General features: G+C 47.7%; 1 protein-coding gene and 1 long non-coding RNA gene across 14 annotated transcripts in view; both read left to right on the forward strand.

Annotated features, from left to right (window-relative positions):
• Nucleotides 1-23,411, forward strand: part of LOC127038114 (uncharacterized) — a 188,982-nt gene that overhangs the window by 7,922 nt on the left and 157,649 nt on the right. The gene's annotated exons all lie outside the window — the stretch shown is intronic.
• The window catches only part of MEF2D (myocyte enhancer factor 2D), a 177,984-nt gene that overhangs the window by 915 nt on the left and 153,658 nt on the right, over nt 1-23,411 (forward strand). The window lies entirely within an intron of this gene.

A 23,411-nucleotide genomic window follows, 5' to 3' on the forward strand; every position in this document is an offset into this window, starting at 1 on the left:
GATCCCCTGTCCCTCCCCCCGCCTTGGTGTTAGATGTAGCTTGGGGTGGGTGACAGGAAAGAGAGAGAGGTTCTGGGGCCATTTGACAGCAACCACCGGAAAAAAAAAGTGGTGCACAGGGGGAGAAATGCTGCCAGGGTTGGAGGTGCCTGGGGGAGGGTGGCTGGGAGACAGCAGCTGGGAAGGGGGGGCGGGGGGGGAGAGTCCCAGGTCTGTGGCGTTCGCCTGTTGTTTGGGGAAAGTGTGTGTGTGTGTGTGTGGCTGACAGCTGAGGTTGTTGCCGAGGGTTACGGGTGGTGGTGGTGGGGGGGAAACGGAGACTTTAGATCCTGCCATTTAGCAGCAGCCACCAAAATGGTGCAGAGGGGAAGGAGGATCTGTCCCAGGAGCGTGAGTGGGGGGGGGGGGGGGCTGGGGAAGCAGCAGGAGTCTGGTGGGGGACAGGGGGTGCCTGGTAGCTGGGGGGATAGACGTGTCTAGTGGGGGGCAGGGGTATCTGGTGGAGCATAGGGGGTATCTGGTAGCTATGGGGGGCAGAGGTGTCTGGTGTGGGGCAATGGGGTGTCTGGTAGTTGGGGGCAGGGGGTTCCTGGTATCTGGTAGCTAGGGGGATAGAGGTGTCTGGTGGGGGGCAGGGGGTGTCCGGTAGCTGGGAGGGCAGAGGTGTCTGGTGGGAGGCAGGGGGTATCTGGTGAAGCATAGGGGGGTATCTGGTAGCTGAGGGTGGGGGGCAGGGGGTTCCTGGTGTCTGGTAGCTGGGGGGGGCAGACGTGTTTGGTGGGGGCAGGGGGTGCCTGGAGTTTGGAAGCTAGGGGGGTAGCGGTGTCTGGTGAGGGAAAGGGGGTATCTGATGGAGCATGGAGGGAATCTGGTAGCTGAGGGTGGGGGCAGAGGTGTTTGGTGGGGGGCAGGTGGTGCCTGGTAGTTGGGGGCAGTAGCAGCAGTGTGGCGTAAGTACAGAGAGGGGGTCCCAGAGCTTCTAAATGCCAAATTGTGCATCTCTGCCACGGGGAAGGACAGCGCTCTGGGCAGTTGCTCCTTCTTGGGGTGATGGGCGACAGCTAAAGCCACCAAAAAGGGACGGGGGATTGGAGCAACACCTCCACCCTATGCTTGAGGTATTGGGGGGGTGGGAACAACAGGCCCCCCATGTTGAGGGAGCTGGGAGCAGTGCCTCTCTGTGTTTGGGAGGCTGGCTGGCTTAGTATATGGAGCACTGGGGTGGGGATGGATGGTGGAGGGTAGAGAGATTTGATTGGCAACAGCAGCTTTTAGGAAGGGCGATGGTAAATAGAGTGCTAGGACTTGGGCGGCTGCCTGTTCTGGGGACTGACAGCTGTGGTTGTTTGTTCCTCTCTCGTTGAAATGCTGCTGAAGGCCGATCTGTATCTGTGTGTGTGTTGAGGGGTTGAAAGTGGGGGAGGACGACGAGGCATTTTTGCCATTTGACAAAAGCTGGAATAAGGTGCCACGGAGAGGAGCCAAGACTCTCCTCAGGGAGGGGGGCGTTATGTGGGTGTGGGTGCACGCCGTGGGAGTGGCAGCAGTCACCACAGGACGGGTGTGTGCTTGCGAGTTTCTGGGACCTGGCAGCTCTAGGGGATGCTGAGGTTTGTCTTGGGGGATGCCAGTGTCGCTGAGGGTGACAGAAGACAGAGGCACGTCCCACGACCTGAATGGGGCGGCAGGCCAACAGAAATATCACAGGGGAGAATGAGGGGCTGGGGGACAGGTTTAAGAAAGACTGTGTGTCAGAGGCCTGCTGAGCTGCCGTCGGATCTGGGTGTTGTTTGGCATATGTGTTGCATCTGAAATGCTTGTTTGCCATCAGTAGATCTCTGCTTGCCCCTTTGCTTGCATGTTGTTTGTCTCTTACGCAGACACAGACATGCACACGGCTCTTTCCTTCTGCGCTCTGGGTGTCTGTTCTCACCGATGCCAAATCCCCAAGTAGCTGTCTCCACATGTGAAGGAAAAGGGAGGCTGACGGCTGGGAAGGGTCAGCCATAAGTTAGTCCATTTTCTTCTCCTGCGTGCTCCCCCCCACCCCCAACATCCTCTGCCCCAGCAATCCTGGCTGTGCGGAGCTGACATTTCACAGAGGGCGCTTTCTCCGCTCTCCCTGACGGTTTGGTTTTGGGAAGGCAATGGGAGCTGAGTGCTGGGTCTTTCGACTGTAGGTGGAACAGTATCTGGAGTGCACCTACCGAGGGCTGCTCCGGTTGGAAAGTGATCGTTGAGCGCCATGCCGCCCATTCGAAAGTCTGATTCTCATTAGCACTAAGGACCCTTTACCCATCTCTGGCCGCACAAAGGGGCCTGAGGCCCGGCTGAAACACAGATTTTGTAGTAGAATAACTAGGTCAGTTAGGGGTGCAATTCCTCCCTCCCCTGTGATATAGTTGCATATGAAGAAATGGGGTTTTTTACCCACCAAAGCTTATGCCCAATAAATCTGTTAGTCTTTAAGGTGCCACCGGACTCCTTGTTGTTTTTGTGGATACAGACTAACATGGCTACTCCTCTGATAGTTACACCAGGACAACCACTAGTGTGGGTACAGTTATAAAGGTACCTTTATACTGGGATACTTACTACCCTGTAGCTCTACCAGTATAAGCACCTTTATCCTGGTATCACTGCATTCACACTAAGGGGGGGCTACATATCACTTTAACTATACTGCTATAATTAAAATGGTACAATTTGTGCCTTGAACTATTTTTCTCTCTGTCCGCGCAAATGTGTTATAGATGGACAGGGCCTGGTTCTCCGTTGCCCCGTAGGCTCAGGAGGGAGAGACGCATTCTCCCCCCATACACCATGAAGCAGCTCCTAGAACGGCTCAAGTCAGCAAGGGGCTAAGAACCCTGCAAAAGACCCCCTGAAATCCTAGTGTCAAACTCGGGTCACTGCAACGTGGCTGCGGCTAGACAGGTCTGGAGGGTGCGTGGCTCTGCCATGGGGGTGCTCCAGCAAGCGCAGGTTCAGTGCATCCCCTCAGGCCTTGTTTCAGCAAAGCAGTCAAATCAGTGCTTCAATGTTAGTGTGCGATATTGAAGTCAAGGCCACTCCCCTGCTTCAAGTGAAGCACGTGTTTAAGTGTTAAGCAGAAGGAAGCCTCACAAAGTGGAGGTAACAAAAGGTACCATTCTGCTCTGGTAGCAATTACCATCCACCTGGCACTGGTGTAAATAACAACTCAAGGTGAAAAGCAGGGGAGTTTGCACCACCCTGGATTCCCTGTATGACCTTGGGCAAAGCCTCATCTAGACGTTAATGTCTTAGTAATATAACACTTTTGGGGGGGGGCAGGAGGGGAAGGGTGTGATTTTATTTTTTACTGAAATAAATATACCGATAAAAGCCCTCGTGTGACTGAGTTATACCAAACTAGTTTATTTTGCTTCCTAAACTGCAGTGTGTTGTATGATATAATCACTTTGATGCCACTATAATTGCATCCACAGCGGAGTTTTTTTTGCCGCTTTTATTATGCTGGTATAAAATCAGAGAAATGGAGAGCTGGACGGGACCTCACGAGGTCATCTAGTCCCAGCCCCCTGCGCTGACCCAGGACCAAGTAAACCTAGACCATCCCTGACAGGAGTTTGTCCAGCATGTTCTGAAAAACCTCCAGTGACGGGGATTCCACAACCTCCTTTGGACATCTTAACTCCCCTTGGAGTGAGAACGTTTTTCCTAATATCCTAAATCTCCCTGCAAATTGGGCTGGTTTTCCTTCTTGTTGTACCCTTGGTGGACGTGAGGGAACAGTTGATCACTGTCCTCTTTCTGTCAACGTTTTGCTGTTCTCATGTTCCTTCTCAGTCTTCCCTTCTCTACGCTAAACATGCCCCTTTCTTTCAAGCTTTCCTCATAGGTCATATATAGAATATCAGGGTTGGAAGGGACCTTAGGAGGTCATCTAGTCCAACCCCCTGCTCAAAGCAGGATCAATCCCCAGACCGATTTTTGCCCCAGATCCCTATATGCCCCCTTAAGAATTGAACTCACAAGAGCTATCCCTCCCCCAAATGTATAATTAAAGCACTTGTAAGTGTTCACAGATCCTCACTATCCCCGTGCCTCATTTTCCTTATCTGTAAAATGGGTTTAATAATAGCTCTCCGTCTCATCCTAGAGTGTAAGGCTTTTGGACCAGGGACTGTCTGTTAGTTTTATTACTGAACATTTGTATTGTGGTAGCACCTAGAGGCCGATCAGACCTAGATCCCATTGTATTAGGTTGCGGTGTCAACCTATAGCAAATGACAAGTCCCTGCCCCCAAAGAATTGAGACTTAAAGACGTAACCGGTGGTTGTGGTAGGCGAGGTGACAATATGTGGGAGAGGGCATGGTAACAAAAATAATAAAACATGCACAACGCTTAGCCAGTTGGGAACAGTAATTGGAATGGCCTTGGAATGCATGACTCTGTTAATGTAGTCTTAACTGTGTGTGTGTATGTGTATGCGTGTGCGTACGTGTGTGTGTGTGTGTGTGTGTGTAGAATCTAGCACAGTAGCAATACCTAACCCCCATCTAGCGCTTCTCCTTAGTAGATCTCACAGCCCAAAAGAGGTCAGTTACCATTATCCGCAAGGGAGCTTGATCTCAGTTAGAGTGTCTGGACCTCACCATAGCACTCCCAAAAATAATAATCAGGGGAGAGAGAACGGGTCGCTGTTAAATACGTGCATCTAAAGGAAATGCTGCTTTTTTTTTTTTAAAATATGTTGAAACAGTTTCAGATTTTCTTTTCCCGAGTTGTTTGTCTCTGTTAAATTACTTTTGTGTGTATGAAAATCAGTATTTGGAGGTTGGTGTCTCTAAATTAATGTTAGTTGTCAATAGGGTGCTAGCCTGGGATGCAGGATACCCAGGTGTATTCTCCTGGCTTTGCTATTGACCAGGAACATCTCTGTGCGTCTGTTTCCACTCCCACTCTTGGTCTGTTTTCATTGCAAGCTCTTTGGAACAATAATACTACCACCTAGCTCTTGGACAGTGCTTTGCAAAGGTCAGTTTCATTAGCCTTATTTACAGATGGGGAAAGTGAAGCAGAGAACGAGGACAGGGCTTGGCCAATGTCAGATGGCAGCAGAGGCAGGAATGAAATTTAGGTCTCTGGAGTCCTAGTCTGATGCTCTATCCACTAGACCACACTGTCTTTTGCTCGAGCTTAACCAGTGTGCAGAACTTGCTCTGATCTAACTAACTGTGTTTCTAAATTAATGTGCTTACATTGGTGTGACTCCCTGGCCGTAAATTGGTTTAAAAAAGTCCACAGAAGGCGACTGCAATGACTTAGCTAAAAGCTAATCTCCACACAAATTTCCACTGAATAACAAATAGTGTGAATTAAAACCAGGGCGAATTGTCCATGTCTACACTACAGGCACTACAGTGGCTTTACCCCTCACTCCAACCCCAACTTCCCAGCAGCATAAAAGGGCCTTTGACTGTGTATGTTGTAATTTACACTCATTTTCAGGCTGATGCAAAGGGGCCAGAGTGTAAATGACAATCGGGCCCAACTGACTTTAGCTGAGTGCTTGGCTAGGCGCGGATGTAGCTTTAATCAATGTAGCTGAACGGAAACGATTTCGGTTCAATGCATTGCCCTGCCGCTTGCACTGGTGCAATTCATTTTAGCCACTGTTAACTCCAGAATAAGAATCCCCACACTGGTACCTTGGAAAAAAGCAGTGTTCTTAACTCGAGTTAGGGCTTGTCTACCTGGGGAAAGTTAATCCAAAGTAACTAGGGGTATGTCTACACTACAGTGGCTATGGCAGCACAGCTGCTTCCATTGCATTGACCTTGCTGCATCTACAGCTGAGGTTAGGTTGACCTAGCTATGGTGCACATAGGCTGCAAATTTTTTCGTAGTTTTAATTGTACAGGAGACCCCCCACGTGTGACTTTGAAGCGGATTAGTTAAACTGCATTAAATCCTTGTGTGAACTCTGTTCTTCCCAATGAAAGTGACCTTCATTTGGTTCCAAAAGTGAATTAAAATAAATCAAATTAAGGTCATTTAATTCTGAATGAGGGTGCTCACACAGGGGTTGAGTATGGTTGGAATAATCCGCTTCAAATTCACACCTCTGCTTAATTCAGATCCATTTCCCTGGACGGCTCCCCATAGACACCCCTTTAATTGATTTAAAAACTGATTGAATTAAATCAGTGCCATTTCTGTGTATAGAGAAAGTCCTGTTTACTTGTACAGCCCCTAGCACAATGGGGTGCTGATCTTGATTGGAGCGACTGCCATTTAAATAAGGAATAATAATATTTAGGCCGTCAGAGTTAAGATGGCACAGATCAGCCTACGGCTTCCTAAGAAGTGGCATTTGATACTTTTCTCTCTCTGGTATTTCTCTCTTCTTCTTTAAAAACTACATAATCCTGTCAATAAAGAGCTGTATTTTGTTAAACATCTGGTTTGAGCAGAGCTTCGGCGATGTTGGGAGACCTCTAGGCTGACCTTTTTTTAGTATATATATATTTTTTATTACAGAAGCAGTTTGCTGCGTGTGGTACTTTTCCCTTTAAGGTGAATCTAGTCCTCTCCCGACTGTCGTCTGCCAGCAGCTCTGCCTTCGCAGATCTGTCGTTTTCAATCTTTCACTCCGGCGTCACGTGCTCCATCCTTTTTCTTTGCACTTGTTTGCTTGCAGCTTTTTTAATTTCCTCCTGTTTAAAACAACAATCATTCTTGTTGATCATGAAAAGCTATACATCTTTCTGCAAAAAGTATGCAGGAATGTATTCAAACCACTTTACTCTCTGGACTGAGCAACTGACTAGTGCTTTCTAAAGCCTGGAGCACAAGGGCTAGGTGAAGAGTGTGTGTGTGTGAGGGGAGGGAGATGTGCGGGGGGAAATGGTCCAACCTCGTAGAACTGCGCTATACTAAAAATGTTTACTGGGAAAGCTTGCCAAATTCCCACAATTCCCAGAGAGACATGTGGGTATCCCATGATATTGTTAGTTCTTTGGGGGCAAAAATGGTCGTTGTGTTCTCTTTTTGTACAGCGCCTGGCATGATGGGGCATGACTGACGCTCTTGGGTGCCCCCACAATATAATAATTGTACACAGCAGTGGCCTACTCTGTGCAGCAAGAATTTCCCACAAGGCAGTGCGTCTGACGGCGAGGGGAGACTGAGATGCCCACCCACAATGCACTATGCTTGGTGCTGACGTACCAGGAGCAGCGTGGACATAAAGCGCCAGGTGGTAGACTGGGAATGTGCTTTTCCAAAATAGTTTTGTCCGTGGCACTGTGCTAGCCTGAGTTTGCAGAGAGCCTGAAACAATAGCTCTAAAGTGTCAGTTGTCCCACTCATTTAAATGGATGCTAACTTAGATGCTAGGATGCATTAAATGTCGACACTGGTAAGTATTTTTCTGTTTGAGTAAATGTGTTAGAAAGGAGAAAGAAGATCAAATTATAATATATCTCAAAGTGCTTTACAATAGAGGTCAGTATCATCAGTCCCCCAAGGGGAAACTGAGGCACAGGGGTTCAGTGACTCACTGGTCCAGTAGACCAGTGGCAGGGCCCGGAATAGAACTCAGCTTTCTTGAGTCCCTATCCGCTAGGCCAGACTGCCAGTTATGAAGGATTTCCCAAGGGGTGTGTGTGAGGCACTAGCTGGTGAAGTGAGGAAGACATGCAAATGTGTCCGCCACGCTTTGAGGCACGGCTCTGAGCTGGGTTCGGCTCCACCACCCGAGGGGTCATCCCACTAACTGTGAAACGTTCCCAGCTCTTAACCAGCTCCACTGCTGAAACAGCCAGGGATGCACCGAGCGTCAGAGATGCGTATTTAACTTACTGCTCTGTGACAAGCAGGTCATAGATTATTCCTGCAACGCGCAATTAAGTGCTGGTCTTTCTAGAGGCCGAGTGTGTACGTCTCGCCAGTGGAGCTGGAACTCTGCCACGCTTTGGCTAGTATTGCTCTGTGTAAATGTCTCAGCCCCTACCTGATACATGTTCTGTGTTTGTATGGAGAGGAACTGAAGCCACAGACCTTATCATAATCAATGCCAAAAAAACCTGCCGCCCTCTTTCCCTGCTTCTGAGTAAAGATTCAAACAACAGATACTCTTATGACTAGGATTTTATTCTTTGTATCAAATTGATACTTACTAACATGCTATGAAGGACGGTGAAACTAAAATGGAGGGCCTGAATTCTTTCCTGGTGGTAGCATTTTGGGTTCTTAAATAGAGCTGCATTCGCCCAACGCCCCTTTCCACTATCAGAGCGGTGTCAAGAGATCTTATCGTAAATGAGAATCTCGTCCCAGGCAATTAAAATAAGAACCCTGTCTTGCAAACAGATTACATATATGTGTAATTTTACTCATGCAAGTAATCTCATTGAAGTCAATGAGACGACTTGCTGGAGTAAAATTGCTCACGTGCGTCAGCGTTTGCGGGAACAAGGTCTAAAGGGCTTTTTTTTTTTTTGAGGCGTGGTGATATTTTAAGCATGATTTTAAAAACTGTGATCTGACATTTGCACTCCAGCCCCATTGCAGCATAAAGGGGATTTTAAGTGAGGTGACCAAGGACATGTCTACACAACAGTGGCTATAATGGCATGGCTACAGTGCATTGTCTATGTTATGGGGCTATGCCACTGTAGTTACCCACTACAGTGATGGAAGAGGCTTTTCTGCCATTGCAGGAAACATTCTTCCGTCGACCTAGCTGCATCCAAACAAAGCTACGGTGCTCAGAGTAGGGTGACCAGATGTCCTGATTTCATAGGGACAATCCTGATATTTGGGTCTTTTTCTTATATAGGCTCCTATTACCCCCACTCCTGTCTCGATTTTTCACACTTGCTGTCTGGTCACCCTAGCTCAGAGGTTTTGATTTTTCACACCTCTAAGTGTTGTGGCCATGTCAAACTAAATTCTAAGTGTAGACCAGACCTGTAATTTACATCCAGAGCAGAGGAAAGGGGCCTTAGTATAAATGAGAATCAGGCCCTTTAAGGGAAGGAGGAGGAGACGTTTCCTAGCGGGTGGTGGTTGTTTTTCGAATGGTGCCTTGTTTGAAGCTGTTCATAGCTTTGAAAAGTTGTCACTCCACCAGAGATGTGTTGGTGGGCAGAGTGCAGGTGAAAGAGCTAAAGATGCATGAAATTGATCACGTGGTTCTCCATGAGGCTCAAATTAGTGATTTACGCAGTAGTTGTCTCATGGACATCATCCCTCCACATGGGGCAAATACCGTATAGACCAGTGATTTGTTTGTAAAGTGCACTGAGGTAAAAGGCATCATATTATTTTAAATGTATATACCTTAGGGCGAATGCCAGCTGGGGTGGGGATAGCAGGTGTGAGTTTGCCCCGTTTATTTGCACTAGGAATCTTACAGTCTCCTTTCTTTGTTCAGTGGATGGCACCCATCAACAATATCCCATTCCAGGTGTGTTAACTGGAGCCTAAATGGGTGTGTCTACATCTGAGCTGGGAGGTGTCATTCCCAGCTGGCGTGGGCCTACCTGTGCTAGCCTGAGCTAGCACGCTAAAAATAGCCGTGTGGCGGGGTGGCATTTGAACCCCCTGGGTATGTACTCGGGTGCCTAGTCTGAGCCGCCACCCATGCTGTCCTGGCCACCCGGCTGTTCTTAGCACGCTAGCTCTGCTTGAGCTACTGAGGGCAGCTCTGCTGAGCTGGGAATCACACCTCTCAGCTCAAATGTAAACGCACCCGGTAGCTTCGTCTTCTATTCTTTTTAAGTAGGTCAGATCCTGGGCGGATGTAAACCAGGGCCGCTCCATTGACGTCTAGGGAGCTACAGCGATTTACACCCGCAGAAGGGATCTGGCTTGTACAGGATCAGCTGAAGCCATTGTCAGTGCAAAAGCAGCATCTCAAGATGGTTAATAGACTGACAAAGCCAATTACCTGCGGCTAAGGTGGTTTCTCTGGGGCTTAAAGGAGCCGTCTGCAAAGCTTGCATGCTACTGCTTCTGTCTTACTGCCCCACGGGGTTCTGAGATGCACTTTTACTTTATATTGAGTAAATTGATTAAATAGTTTGGGACGGGTTAATGAATGATGGTATAAGTGTGTTATAGATGTTGTCATTATTGACGATCTGGATTGTGCCAGCGTCACGGACCACGGCGTCTGGGTGCTATTGTAAGACACAGAAATGATAAGGAACAGAATCCAGTTCTCTTAGCTTCTTGTCTTGTGCTTTTAAACCCTGGACCATGGCCCTTTTAGTCCGTGCTAGGCAATCCGTAGGCAATTGCAAAGAAGGGGTGTGTCCCAGGGTGTGGGATTTGTCATGAAATCAATCTCAGCGCGCCGATTGGTCAAGACAACAGAGCCCTGTAATTTACTTGTCATGGAGCTGCTGAGCAGGTAGCTTGTCCAATACAGGTCTTGATAGCTCCACTGAATACATAAGTCGCTTCGTTGGCCTGCCAAGTTATTACCCTGATGTCTAGAAAGAAAACTGCCCTGCCATGAAATGTTTGTGGGCTGATTCTTTCCTCTGGCTTCACTGGGGGTTAATCCTGATTTCACACTGGTGTTTGGGAGAAGGGAGCCAGGCTTGGGAGGGGGTTAGGTTTGGAGATTCCCTCCCCATGCACCAGTTTTCCTGACAGTCGTGATCTCTCTAATTATAATTGAATGGGACCTCACTCTGCAGGCATCCCTCTGGCATGCAACTTTCCTTGAAATCAGTGGACAGTTGGCAGGACTGGGTCCCTGTCTTTCAGCGTTGGGGACAGTTGTTCTCAACTTCTGCTGAATCTGAAAGTCATTGTCATTATCTGTATTACAGCCGTTCCTCAAAACCCCATTGTGTTAGGCTATACAGAGCATGAAAGAGTCCTTGCTTCAGAGAGCTTACAGTTTGATTAGTCAAGGCCAACAAGGATTATTATTCCCATTTTACAGGTGGGAAACTGAGGCACAGAGTAGCTCAGCGATTTGCCCAGGAGAGCCTGTGGCAGAGCCACAAATTGAATGCAACCTCCTGGAGCTCTAGGCCAGTGTCTTCACCACAAGACCAGCCCACCGTTGTGCTGTGTCTCTTGTTGTGATAGATGTCACTAGGTGGCCCTGTCACACGCAGTTTTCCAAATTCTCCTTGTGTGAGCAAGCTTGTAGTCTTGGAAAGAAAGCTTGGGTTGCTGTTGGTTTAGTTACAAGGCTCTCTGTAGAGAAAGCGGTTGCAAGCAGATGGAAGGTTTAATTTCTGCTAGAGCAGGAGTCAGCAACCTTTCAGAAGTGGTGTGCAAAGTCTTCATTTATTCACTCTAATTTAAGGTTTTGCGTGCCAGTAATACATTTTAACATTTTTAAAAGATCTCTTTCTATAAGTCTATAATATATAACTAAACTATTGTTGTATGTAAAGTAAATAAGATTTTAAAAGGGTTTAAGAAGCTTTATTTAAAATTAAATTAAAACGCGGAGTCCCCTGGACTGGTGGCCAGGACAGTGTGAGTGCCACTGAAAATCAGCTTGTGTGTCGCCTTCGGCAAATGTGCCACAGGTTGCCTACCCCTGTGCTAGAGTCAGCTCTTGGGACAGCGTTGTGGCATGAATGTTGAGATGAGATCTCTGGAAGATATGTGTAAATAAAGCAAGCGACACTTAGAACATACCCAGACTTTATGCCACTAACTTCTGTTCCCCTGGGAGGCCGATGTGCAAAGGCCACAGATACCTGCTACTGCCCATCAGAGAGATGACGGTCGTGTTAGAACACGACACTGGTGTTAGAAAAAGGAGCATCAATATTACTCTTGTTCTAGCATGGCTTATGAGCTGTTGAAAACTAGATGCTTGAGAATTAGTAATGCACTGAAGAGAGCATAAGCCCCAGGTTTAAGTGGCACATACATACTGCATAGGGATTGTGAATTTTCACCCTTTAAAGCCATGGTGGCGTGTGCAAAAGGAAAATTTTTGTGTAATGCATACACTGACTCTGGCATTTGCCAGCCGCACAGCTAAGAAATATGCTGGCCGAAGACCTGAGCCTCTCATGCATGAAATCATCATGTCATTATTAATGGTACTTATGTATCCATATCCATCTATATCTATATATACTGCAGTTCACAGACCTTGATGAATAACTTACTGGAAACCCAATGCATTAAGTCATGCGTTTGCACTGAGAACCAAGTCTCTCCTACAATTCTCACGCTGCCCAGGGTCCTGGCAAAGGGCTGAAGTGCCAGGAAGTTCGTCGCTTGGGCCCCCGGGTGTGGTTATGTCAGGGTGCACCAGGCACACTCTTGAGACTTGCCTCTTGCTCTTACAAAAACTCTGTTATGGAAGCAGATTGTTTGGATGACTGGAAAGTGGACTGGGTCAAATGGGTCCCCAAATGCTAGTGGATTGCACTGGAAAGGGGGTTTTGTTTGGTTGTTTTTTGCTTTTTTGGATAACGTTTATGCCAGGGGGTTCCGCAGGGTTCTGTTTTGGGACCGGTTCTGTTCAATATCTTCATCAACGATTAGATGTTGGCATAGAAAGTACGCTTATTAAGTTTGTGGACGATACCAAACTGGGAGGGATTGCAACTGCTTTGGAGGACAGGGTCAAAATTCAAAATGATCTGGACAAGTTGGAGAAATGGTCTGAGGTAAACAGGATGAAGTTCAATAAAGATAAATGCAAAGTGCTCCACTTAGGAAGGAACAATCAGTTTCACACATACAGAATGGGAAGAGACTGTCTAGGAAGGAGTATGGCAGAAAGAGATCTAGGGGTCATAGTGGACCACAAGCTTAATATGAGTCAACAGTGTGATACTGTTGCAAAAAAAGCAAACGTGATTCTGGGATGCATTAACAGGTGTGTTGTAAACAAGACACGAGAAGTCATTCTTTCCGCTTTACTCTGCGCTGGTTAGGCCTCAACTGGAGTATTGTGTCCAGTTCTGGGCACCGCATTTCAAGAAAGATGTGGAGAAATTGGAGAGGATCCAGAGAAGAGCAACAAGAATGATTAAAGGTCTTGAGAACATGACCTATGAAGGAAGGCTGAAGGAATTGGGTTTGTTTAGTTTGGAAAAGAGAAGACTGAGAGGGGACATGATAGCAGTTTTCAGGTATCTAAAAGGGTGTCATCAGGAGGAGGGAGAAAACTTGTTCACCTTAGCCTCCAATGATAGAACAAGAAGCAATGGGCTTAAACTGCAGCAAGGGAGATTTAGGTTGGACATTAGGAAAAACTTCCTAACTGTCAGGGTGGTTAAACACTGGAATAGATTGCCTAGGGAAGTTGTGGAATCTCCATCTCTGGAGATATTTAAGAGTAGGTTAGATAAATGTCTATCAGGGATGGTCTAGACAGTATTTGGTCCTGCCATGAGGGCAGGGGACTGGACTCGATGACCTCTCGAGGTCCCTTCCAGTTCTAGAGTCTATGAGTCTATGAGGGGTCCCTGACAAGCAGTGTCATCTGGTGGCATTTTGGCGGCAACACCTCTGGATGACGCGGCTTGTCAGTGGTATTTCAGCAGCAACACCTATTGATGTTGCCAATTGTCAGCAGCATTTCGGCAGATGCTCATCTGCCGCCACGGTCCTCCGTGGCTTGTCTGGCGCCCACCAGATGAAAAACGTTGGGGAAAACTGGTTTATGCTGACGCTATTTAGTTCTGATTTATAAAATGAAACTGCATCCCATGCAAACTCAGTGCAATGCAACTTTATTTGCAGGTGTAAATGGAGAGGAAGGATGGCCCAGTGGTTAAGGCACTGGAATGGCAGCTAGGGGAACCTGTCTTCAGTTCACATCTCAGCTGTGGGCTGGATTTTCAAGAGTGGAGCGCCCAGAAGTGGGGCATTTCCCCCCCTAAATAGTCCAGCTCCTTTTTAGGCACATAAATAAAGGCCAGATTTTGAAAGGTTTCCAGCACCTCCCGCCGCAAAACTTCTGGCCATGTTTTCAAGAGCTCCATACTCAACTTGCTTTTGAGAATCTAGCCCTGGCTGACTGGCCAGGAGTTAAACCCAGATCTACTGAGCCCCATTCTGGTCCTTTAACCACAAGCTCAACCTTCTTTGACACTCATACAGCCATCCTTCCTACCGGCTTGCAAGATGCCATGTAGAAAGCTGACAGTCGTAGCTCTTTTCTACTCACTTGCTCAAAGTATCCGAAGCCCAATCCTGAAGATGCTGCCCAGAGCTCTAGCTGGGGACTGCTATCTCTTCACCCTGCAGAAATCTGTCGCCTTGATCTGCAGGGGGGAGAATGGGAGACATGTATCTATAAGATTCTTGCTTTTTAAAACAGAAGCAGACCAGATGGTCTAAGCAGGATCCTTGTTGCTTGAGCAACCATGTCTCTCTTCCTAGGCAGCTGGTGGCTTGTATGGTTCTTGCTCCCTGAACCAGCCGACTGGAAGGGGGCTGCTGCTGTCCTTTTGCGTGGGGGTGGTGCTCGGTGAAAAGGCGCCACGTGGCATTTAGCAGCATGGAAGCACGTTCCCCAATCCTTTAGACTCAGGGTGCACACGCAAGTTCCTGTTTTAACTAGCCACTGGTGCGTGTCCTGCCTGCCACAAGCGGAAGGAAGCACCTGTTATTATTTATTATTTGTATTGCATAGTCGCTATTGTGCCAGGTGCTGTACAAATACAGAACAAAAGGACAGTCCTGGCCCCGAGGGGCTTACAGTCTAAGCTGTTGCCGTCATTTGCGCCAGTGTGAATTGAGTGTGAAAAAGTGAGCTGGTAGCATGATAGACTCATTTTGCACTGGTGTAAATGACTGCATCAGGTGCTGGGCAGTCAGGGCCCTAATGCAGACAAGGTTGACACCAGCACTGCAGGAATTGCACTGGTGAACGGTACCAGGTCGGAAGCCAGGCACTGGTGCAAAACATGTCTACATGAGGAGCTTGCCCGGAGGCAGCCGATCCCGTTGTAGGCAAGGCCTAAGAGGAACTGCCTTCTTCAGGGTCGTTGTTATTTTGGGTGGCTCAGACTTAAAAGGAACATTATTCTTTTTAAAACATAAGCCGAGCCTCCTACATGTTACGGTACAGCAGCTCTGATCTGGCACGTCCGACGGGTGGGAGAAAGCAGCGCAGAATCAGATTGTTCTCTCTCCTCCATCCTTCCGTGAATCCTGTTGTGGGTCTCCCCTCACCCCACCCCAACTTCTGACTCTAAGAAACCATCTCTGAGTCACTTGGCAGAGGTGGGGTGGCCTGGAAAGTGTGAGATTGGCGTGGGACGGTCACAAAATCTAGGCTTGGTAAGCGGGTGGTTGGAGGAGCGTCGGGCGGTGACCCTTTTCTGCATAGCGAAGGAGAATGATGTGCGTGAAAGCATCAGAGGTTCCCAAAGGACTTCATGAACGGGCTCCTAATCGACTGTACAAACACAAGCAGCTTGCAGTGGTTTTGAGGATTTCAAATGTCTCCTTCCCTCCCGCCCCCGGAAGCCATCTACCCCCCTAGGACTACTACATCTGAGCCCTTCCACTGTCCCACGGCAAACTCTTCCAGGGTGGGTACGGGGCTGGTGTAGCCTTTGTGTTGCCAACCCCAAATGTTCAAAAACGATGAGTCAGGCTCCCCCAAATCATTCTTAAAAATGAGATAAAAATACATTTTGGCTTCTTTTTATTTAGCTTCTGGGTTTTGAGCCTAAGCCAGACAGGAACATTAGACTCATCTGGTTGGGAGGCATTGAGGTTAGGTTTGTAACTATGAGGGCTATTACTTGCTTTTGTTTTTTCAGGTGAAAGCTGAGATTCTCAGATTCCCAGGGCTCCAGGAGGTGGGGCTTGAGGAAAAAAATAACTATTATCCTGAGACTTGCAGTAAAATTGTGAGGGTTGGGAATGCTGTGTTTTGCATCCGTTTGAAAAGAACTGGAGAGCTGATTGTTTGTAATAACTGAGGTGTTAGAAGGGCTATCAGTTTGAAGAGGATTTTATTTAGATGAGTAGTGACAGCAGGTGGTACAAGAACATGGGAACAGTTGATGAAATAGAAAGAAGGCAAATTCTAAACTGATAAAGGAAATTTGTGTTAAGGCAGCATATAATTAGACTGTGGAACTCATTGCTACATGATGTCATGGAGATCAAGGGTATTTAGACAACTAAGTCCCACTGAAGTCAATGGGAGCTAGATGCCTAAATGCTCAGCAGATTTTAAGAAAACCTAAGATACCCTGGTATGGGGGGAGGTACTCAGAACTCCTGGCATGGGGGAAGATTGGGAGGAGTTACAGGGAGTCTCACAGGGAGATTGTGAGGTGGAATGCAAGGAGCCCCGGTCACTTAGAAGTGCTGTAAAACCTCATGCTTCAGGGCATAAAGCAACCTCTAACTGATCAGGGTCAGGAAGATACTTCCCTTAGGGGCAGGTTATCCAATCGCTGCAGGGATTCTTGCACCTTCCTCAGAATTAGTTGGTACTGGCCCCAGTTTTGAGAGGACTAAATGGATCGCTAGTCTGATGTGTCAGTTCCTATAGTCCTCAATGTATTGCTGCGGTACTTGAAAAGGTAGGGAAGGTTACTTTGCATTTGATCTAGATCTGACACAATCCAACAGAGCAGGTGTGGGGTCTTTTTGTTATGCAAATGCCGGTTGGCCCAGCTTCTCAAGACGAGTAAGTTTTCAGGCAAACGTGGCAGCTCAGGATGCTTCTAAAAGCGACCTTACCATCTACACAACCATTCCATTAGGCTCTGGGGACAGATTTTTCAGAGCTCAGCTCCCATCAAGACCAGGAGTTGGGTGCTGGGCTCTGTTGAAAACCCAGTCCCAGTTCTGGGTGCTGAGCACTTGAAAATCTGGTCCCAGATCCCCAGCTGGTGTAAATGGGGCTAGATCCTAAGCTGATGTAATTGGATGTAGCTGGGGCCAGATCTCCAGCAGGTGTAAATAGGCATCACTCCATTGAAGCCCAGGGAGCTATACTGATTTATACCATCTGAGGCTGTCATCCCAGGTGCTGCGGACCAGAGCAGATGCCAGTTCTCTCACCTTCTCTGGCAGGCTTCAGCTGTTGTGACTTTCTAGGTGCGTGGGAGAGGGTGGCAATGGGCTGAGGGCGTGTGGTGTCCCATGGGCTTTCTGGCTTCCCTTGGGGCTTTGATGGAGGACTAGCTGAGGTCAAATCCAAGCAGGTGAGCTCAAGCTAGTGCAGATCAGTGCTGTCATTTGAGCCACAGCTGTGTGCCAAAAAGTTATAAGAATAGACAAAAAGTATGGCCCATCTCTTTTTTTCTAGGCACCATATCTCTGGAACCTCTGGACCAAGTGACCCCAAATTTGCACTACCGACCCTACCCTGAGCCCGGTTGAGGTGTAGCCATTTTCAAGACGATCTGAGCATGCAGGTGGATTTCAGAGCACTTTGAAACATTGGTTTTTCACCTGGGAGTTCTGCTCAACCTTAACTGGGGTGCAGCAATATTTTTGAAAAACCAACCAGCTTTGAATCAAATTATTAGTGCCCAGATAGGGGTTTGCATCTGATTAACTCAATCAGTTTAACAAAATCACCAGTCTAGTTAAACCAGTAAAACTTTGTATGTCATCCTAGTCCCTAATGTAGATGCTTTGCCATTTAATCTTGCTCACAGCAGATGCAAATAAGAACAGAGACTGACAAAGCTGCCTGGAGAATTTTGAGGCACAACACCCATTTTTTGCAGCATGTGTCTAAATCTTCTGGATTTGAAAGTCTCAGGCACAGTGTGAAGAGTGCCCGCAACTGCTGGAGCCTTATCTATACCAGGGCTCCTGTCGTAGAGCTGCAAAAAGATACCCTTGTGTCAACTGGGTCTCTTTGCATGGGAGCTAATCCACTTGCCTAGGCTTGAGATTGGGAGGGGGCTGGGGACAGCTGAAGTCAATGGAATTCCACCCGGGAGCTGCGTGGTTCAGAGATTTCATTGGTTTCTGCTTTTCCCCTAATGCTCCTTACCCCGTTTTGCTAATTATCAAAGATCCTTGATAACCGCTTATATCGCATTGGGTGCATCCCTACAGCCCAGCAAGAGCTGGGCCCCATTCCAGTTGTTCAGAGACAGTTGTAAGAGACAGTCGCTGCCCCAAAGAGGTTGTAATTTAAACAGACGAAGAACAGATTATAATCAGATAGGGAGCTAAAGCCCTGGGAGATTAATTGACTCACGCAGGGAGTCCATCGGGGTGTGACGGCTGCCTGGATTTGCCTACGCGTTCTTGCTCCAATCTAGCGACCTCTCGTCTAGTTCGCGTGGCTGAAAAGGGGACACAGCGGCAGGAGCTAGCACCACAAGGGCCCCAGGTGAGCCGTGTCTTCACTGCTATTTTGAGCCCCGCTAGCGAGTGTGGGTTTCTCAGCCCAGGCTGTAATCCCATCTCCGGAGATATTGCAGACATGCCCCGTGACAGGAGCAAAAATCGAACCCGCGTCTCCTGAACCTTCGCGCAGACCCTGAGCTACAAAACTGCCCTTCATCTGTAGTGGCCATCTGGTTTGAGCCCATGTGTTTTTCCTTCATCACAGTTTTGGTTCCTCTGCTAACAAATGATAGCCTCACAGTCATTTCCATGGCAACACTCTGGGATTCTTAAAAAAAAAAAAGAACCCCAATCACTCCTCCCCCACTGGATTATGACTTGGCTGAAGGGGAATCTGGGTCACAGTGGGAGGAAGTTTGTCCTCCGGTGTCTCTTCAGTAATTCCTAATGCTATCCGGGCAGTGCTGAATGCTGCTGGCAAGGGAGAAAACAATTGAGGTGAGAAGGATATTTAGCACGTAGATTGTCCTTTTCAAGTATTAGCTCGTTTAATCTTTCCCAGTGCACTACGAGGCAGGGATTATAATGGGCTGGATGTCTGCTCATGCATGTGTATGTAAGATTGTCCTGTGCTGGATAGAATCAGAATGGCTCAACTGTGTGTCATTGGCCCTATACTGCTAGCAGCACGTGGGGATTCTCCTTTAGCTCAACCATCAGCTTGCAGCAGGAAGAGAGAGCTCTTAACATGAACTTTTTGCAGCAGGAAGAGGGAGGCTAGGATGATGTGACTATTCTCCACAAGATGCGGAGTAAAGGGGCCAGAACACAGCTAAGAATCAGTGCCCAGGTCTCTTGGCTCCCAGCCCAGTGCCCAAATCACTGGATCATTCTGAGCCACGTCCCTATGTTAAAAAGAGGGCCATATAGGGTATTACGGCAAACATGGAAACCACCCTTGCGATGAGAGGGGCTGACTCTCCTAGACGGTATATGAATGAGATCTTGTTAATTTCTCTAGGCGTAAGCCCCAGGAAAGAATATACTTAGTAAGTTAAGTATTCCCACCAGAAATCTTGGATCTTAAACAAAAGTCTTCATATTGCGAGGCTCGCAGTGTTGGCAGGAGCCACAGAAACACTTTTTTTTTTTTGCCTCCGCAGTTTGTACATTGCAAGTTTTCTCTCATCCCCCAAAATAAACACTTATTTTTTTTCCACACCCCCGGAGCCGCTGTTGCTCATGGCAGGTTGCCCAGACTCCGTAGGAACTCAGAAAAGCTGCAGCATCCAGGGCCTAACTTTGCTCTGGGTTTTCAGTCCTAAGGGGATAAAATGGGAGGGCATTTTGTTTCTTTTTCCTGAAGTTTTCGAGACTTTCCCACCAGTCGAGACAAGCCCATTGCTGGACCAGGGCAGCAAATTTCCTCTGTAAGTTTCCAGCCTCAATTTCCCTAATCTTTGGCCTCTTTAAAATTCAGGTGCTTCTTATATGTTGATTGTTTTGAATGCCTGATGTGTTTTTTGGGTAACAACGGACAACGTTTGATGAGACCTCCCCTTCTATTTATATATCATTAAGAGCCAGAATACTATTTCTGGGCCTCATCTTCCCCCTGTGTAAGATCCCCATGCTAATTTTCCCCATACTGTTACTCACACCTTCTTGTCAACTGTTTGAAATGGGGCACCTGATTGCCACTACAAAAGTGATTTTTCCTCCTGTTGATAATATCCCACTTCAATTGAATTGTCTCGTTAGAATTGGTAAGGCAACTCCAATCTTTTCATGTACTATGTATCTATATCTCCCTACTGTATTTTCCACTCCATGCATCTGATGAAGTGGGTTTTAGCCCACGAAAGCTTATGCCCAGATAAATTTGTTAGTCTTTAAGGTGCCACAAGGACTCCTTGTTGTTAAGGTTAGAATGGTTATTAGAGCATCTCGTCCAGGGGTTCTCAAACTTCACTGCACTGTGACCTCCTGTCTGACAGTGAAGTTACTACATGACCCCTGGAGAGAGCAGGGTCAGAGCCTGAGCCCTGCCACCCTGGGTGGGGGGAAAAGAGGCTGCAGGCCAAGCCCTGCCACCCCAGGTGGAGAGAGAAGGGACTGTACCCTGAGCCCCATTGCCCGAGGTGGGGGTGAAACTCAGGCTTCAGCTACAGCCCTGGGTCCCAGCAAATCTAATGCTGGCCTTGGCGACCCTATGATAATGGGGTCCCGACCTGCAGTTTGAGAACCACTGATCTAGTCTGACCTTCTGTATAAGAGAGCCCACAGAGTTCTCCCCAATTTCCTCTGTACTGAGCCCAATGACTTGGGTTTGACTGAAACTTCTCCTCCAGAAAGGCATCCAGAGACGGACAATCCACCGCTTCCTTTGGTAGTTTGTAAAAGTCGCTTCTGGATGTAACTCGGGGCCGGAAGTAGCATGGATCCCACTGGAAAAGAGTGGCACTTCCAGTCATACAGTAAGACTGTTTGGGTGCCTCTGCTCTGTATTTCCAGACCCTGAACGTGGTTGGATTTCTTTGCTGTTTTGCCTTAACTCTGAATTCCCTGGCTTTGCAAGGCTTATTCTGGGGATAATTGCAGCATTCTTGGGATTGATTTGTATTCTTCAATTACGGAGAGGTGTTCTCGGCTTTGCAGTGTTGCTGTTTTTTTTGTCTTCGAACATCATTTAAGGGTCTGAATCTCATTTACACTGAAGGCCCTTTTTATAGTGTAAAGGGACACTCGCTTTGGAGCCACTTTCCTGAGCGGTATAAAGAGGTCTTAGCGTAAATGATAACAAACTCCTTCATCTGCAGTTATCAGCTCTGTCTGCACTGAGCACCAAGCCAATTTTAGCCAGAACTAGGCACAAGGGATTTAAGAAAATGACCAATTCTGAAGTATGATGGCATTTAAAAAACGCTTTTTAAAATATATAACCTTAGGAAACCCATAAGGCACTGGGTTGGTGTTAACTTCTTAAAGTATGTTGTCATTTATTATTTGTATTGATAATACTTTCAAAGTGCGTTAAGCCAAACAGGAGCACCGCACCCTTATTCTGGAACAAGAGGGTCTACGCATGGATTTAGTCAGAGGTTGTAGTTCCTGAATAGCTCAATGAACAGCGTAGGTAAGAGAAGATGGAAGGCCCCTTCACACCACACCTTAAGTTGGGTGTCACTGTAATTTACTGTCATTTTAAGTCTCCTCTCTGTGTGAAAGGGCCGTAGTGTAAATATGAATTTTTTTATACTCATTTTACAGATGGGGGACCTGAGGCACCAAGAAAGAAAGGTCCTGATGCTCTCTGTTGGCTTGAATCTTGCACACTCTGCTTTGCGCTCATGTAATACTCTGGCCTTCTCATCAGGAATTGGCATTTCAGGCTTACTGCGCGCTGGCGTAGGGCAGGGTGAATTGGGCGTGGAGGGCCAGACTTTCAAGGGGTTCAGAGCCTACGGGTGGGGCTGGGTTCTCAAAAGAGTTTGGTGCCCGTTTTGGCCCTAAATAAGGGTCATACCCAGAAAAGAATATGGTGCCTAGCATTCCGAGCACTCTTGAAAACCTGGCTCCAAAAGTATGTCTACACTGCATTGTAAACCTAGGTCTGTGGGACCCGGGCTTGTGGACTCAGTGTTTCCAAGCCCACATTTGAACATCACGTTGCCTTGTAAACCTGGGTTTACAGTTGTTGAGCCCGGGTCTCACAGCCCTGCTAACGCATCCATACTGCGCTACGGAGACCTTTTGATTTTGATCTGCGGCTTGCGTCAGAGCCTGGGCTTAGTCTGCAGTGTAAACATACCGTAAGTGACTTGCCCAAGGTCGCATAGGGATCCTGTAGCAGAGGATGGAATTGAACTTTGATCTCCTGAGGCCCCGCCCAGTACATTAACAACAAACGCTATCCTCGGGACGATGCCGTACTTCCCAAAGTCAGGGCAAGTGATGCACAGACGTAAATTACAAAGTGCTTGGCGTCGAGGTGACTCTTCGATTTTTGGATTGAAAATTAGCAAACGAGTCGGCTGGCCAGATCTCTGCGGGGAAAGAATCCCAGGAAAGTGGGGGGCAAAGGCTCTCTGTTGTGGAAGCAGTTAGGGGAAGAGCTGGCTCGTTCCAGGTCCTGACGCAAACTTGGAGAATGGGCAAGAGCTGGGACCCAAAGAGAAGATGGCGAGAGAGGCATAAAGCACCATCAAGGCGAGGAGGACAGGAATAAACTAGGCTAGTCAGAATCAAGGGCCTGGGGCTGGAAGGGACTGCCTGGGTCTCTGCTGTCGCAAGGCTGCCCCGTCATATATTCCCATTCATAAACTGATCAAATTCCGTCTTGCCACTAGTTAGGTTATTTGCCTCCGTCTGCTGCAGAAGACTCTGCTGGTTAGAAACCTGCTCACTTCTTTCCCTGCTGTGTGACGGATAAAGAAAGCCTGATTTTTTTTCTTCTTCTTGATCTTTATTATTCTGTATTTGTATGACACTAGCATCTAGAGGCCTTGGATGACGTCAGGTCCCCACTTTAAGAGACTGCCCGTGTCCTTAAGATCTGACGCCTTAAATAGATAAAGGGTGGGTCTGCCCCCACCTTTTTACAGATGGGGAACTAAGAATCAGCGAGATTAAGCGGTTTTTCCCAGGGTCACACAGCGGGTCTGGGAACTGGACGAGTTCTCGTTGGCCCAAAGCTGAAAGAACCAGGGGTTCAAGTGGTACATTTCGGAAATATTGGGACCTAACCCTGGACCAGAAATAGAGGCTTATGCTGAATCACTGACCGCCTGTGCTTGGTTCTTTAGCTTCAGCAGTGCAGGCTCCTGGGTTTTAGATGCAACAGCTCCTTGCCCAGCACTGTGGATCTCTGAAGCTCAGGGTAGGTTTCCCAAATCAGGGTACCCCTGTTAATCCAGGGTGGCCTTTGTCCCCTTCTAGTGCCTGGTTACTCTATATCGCCGATACGGACATTGTGGAGGGCAAGATGCGAGAGCCAGCTGGGGGATCCATGATCAGTGTGGGCAGAGGGAGTTCTGTTGATTTGGAAAGGCTGAGAGGGGCCGCTGGCCCGGGTCGCTTTGCAGGATCAGTGCTTTGCTTAGTATATTACTGCATCCCAGTGGTGAGGTCGTTCCC

The sequence above is a fragment of the Gopherus flavomarginatus genome, chromosome 20 (assembly GCF_025201925.1).
Source record: "Gopherus flavomarginatus isolate rGopFla2 chromosome 20, rGopFla2.mat.asm, whole genome shotgun sequence".
Classification (NCBI taxonomy): domain Eukaryota; kingdom Metazoa; phylum Chordata; order Testudines; family Testudinidae; genus Gopherus; species Gopherus flavomarginatus.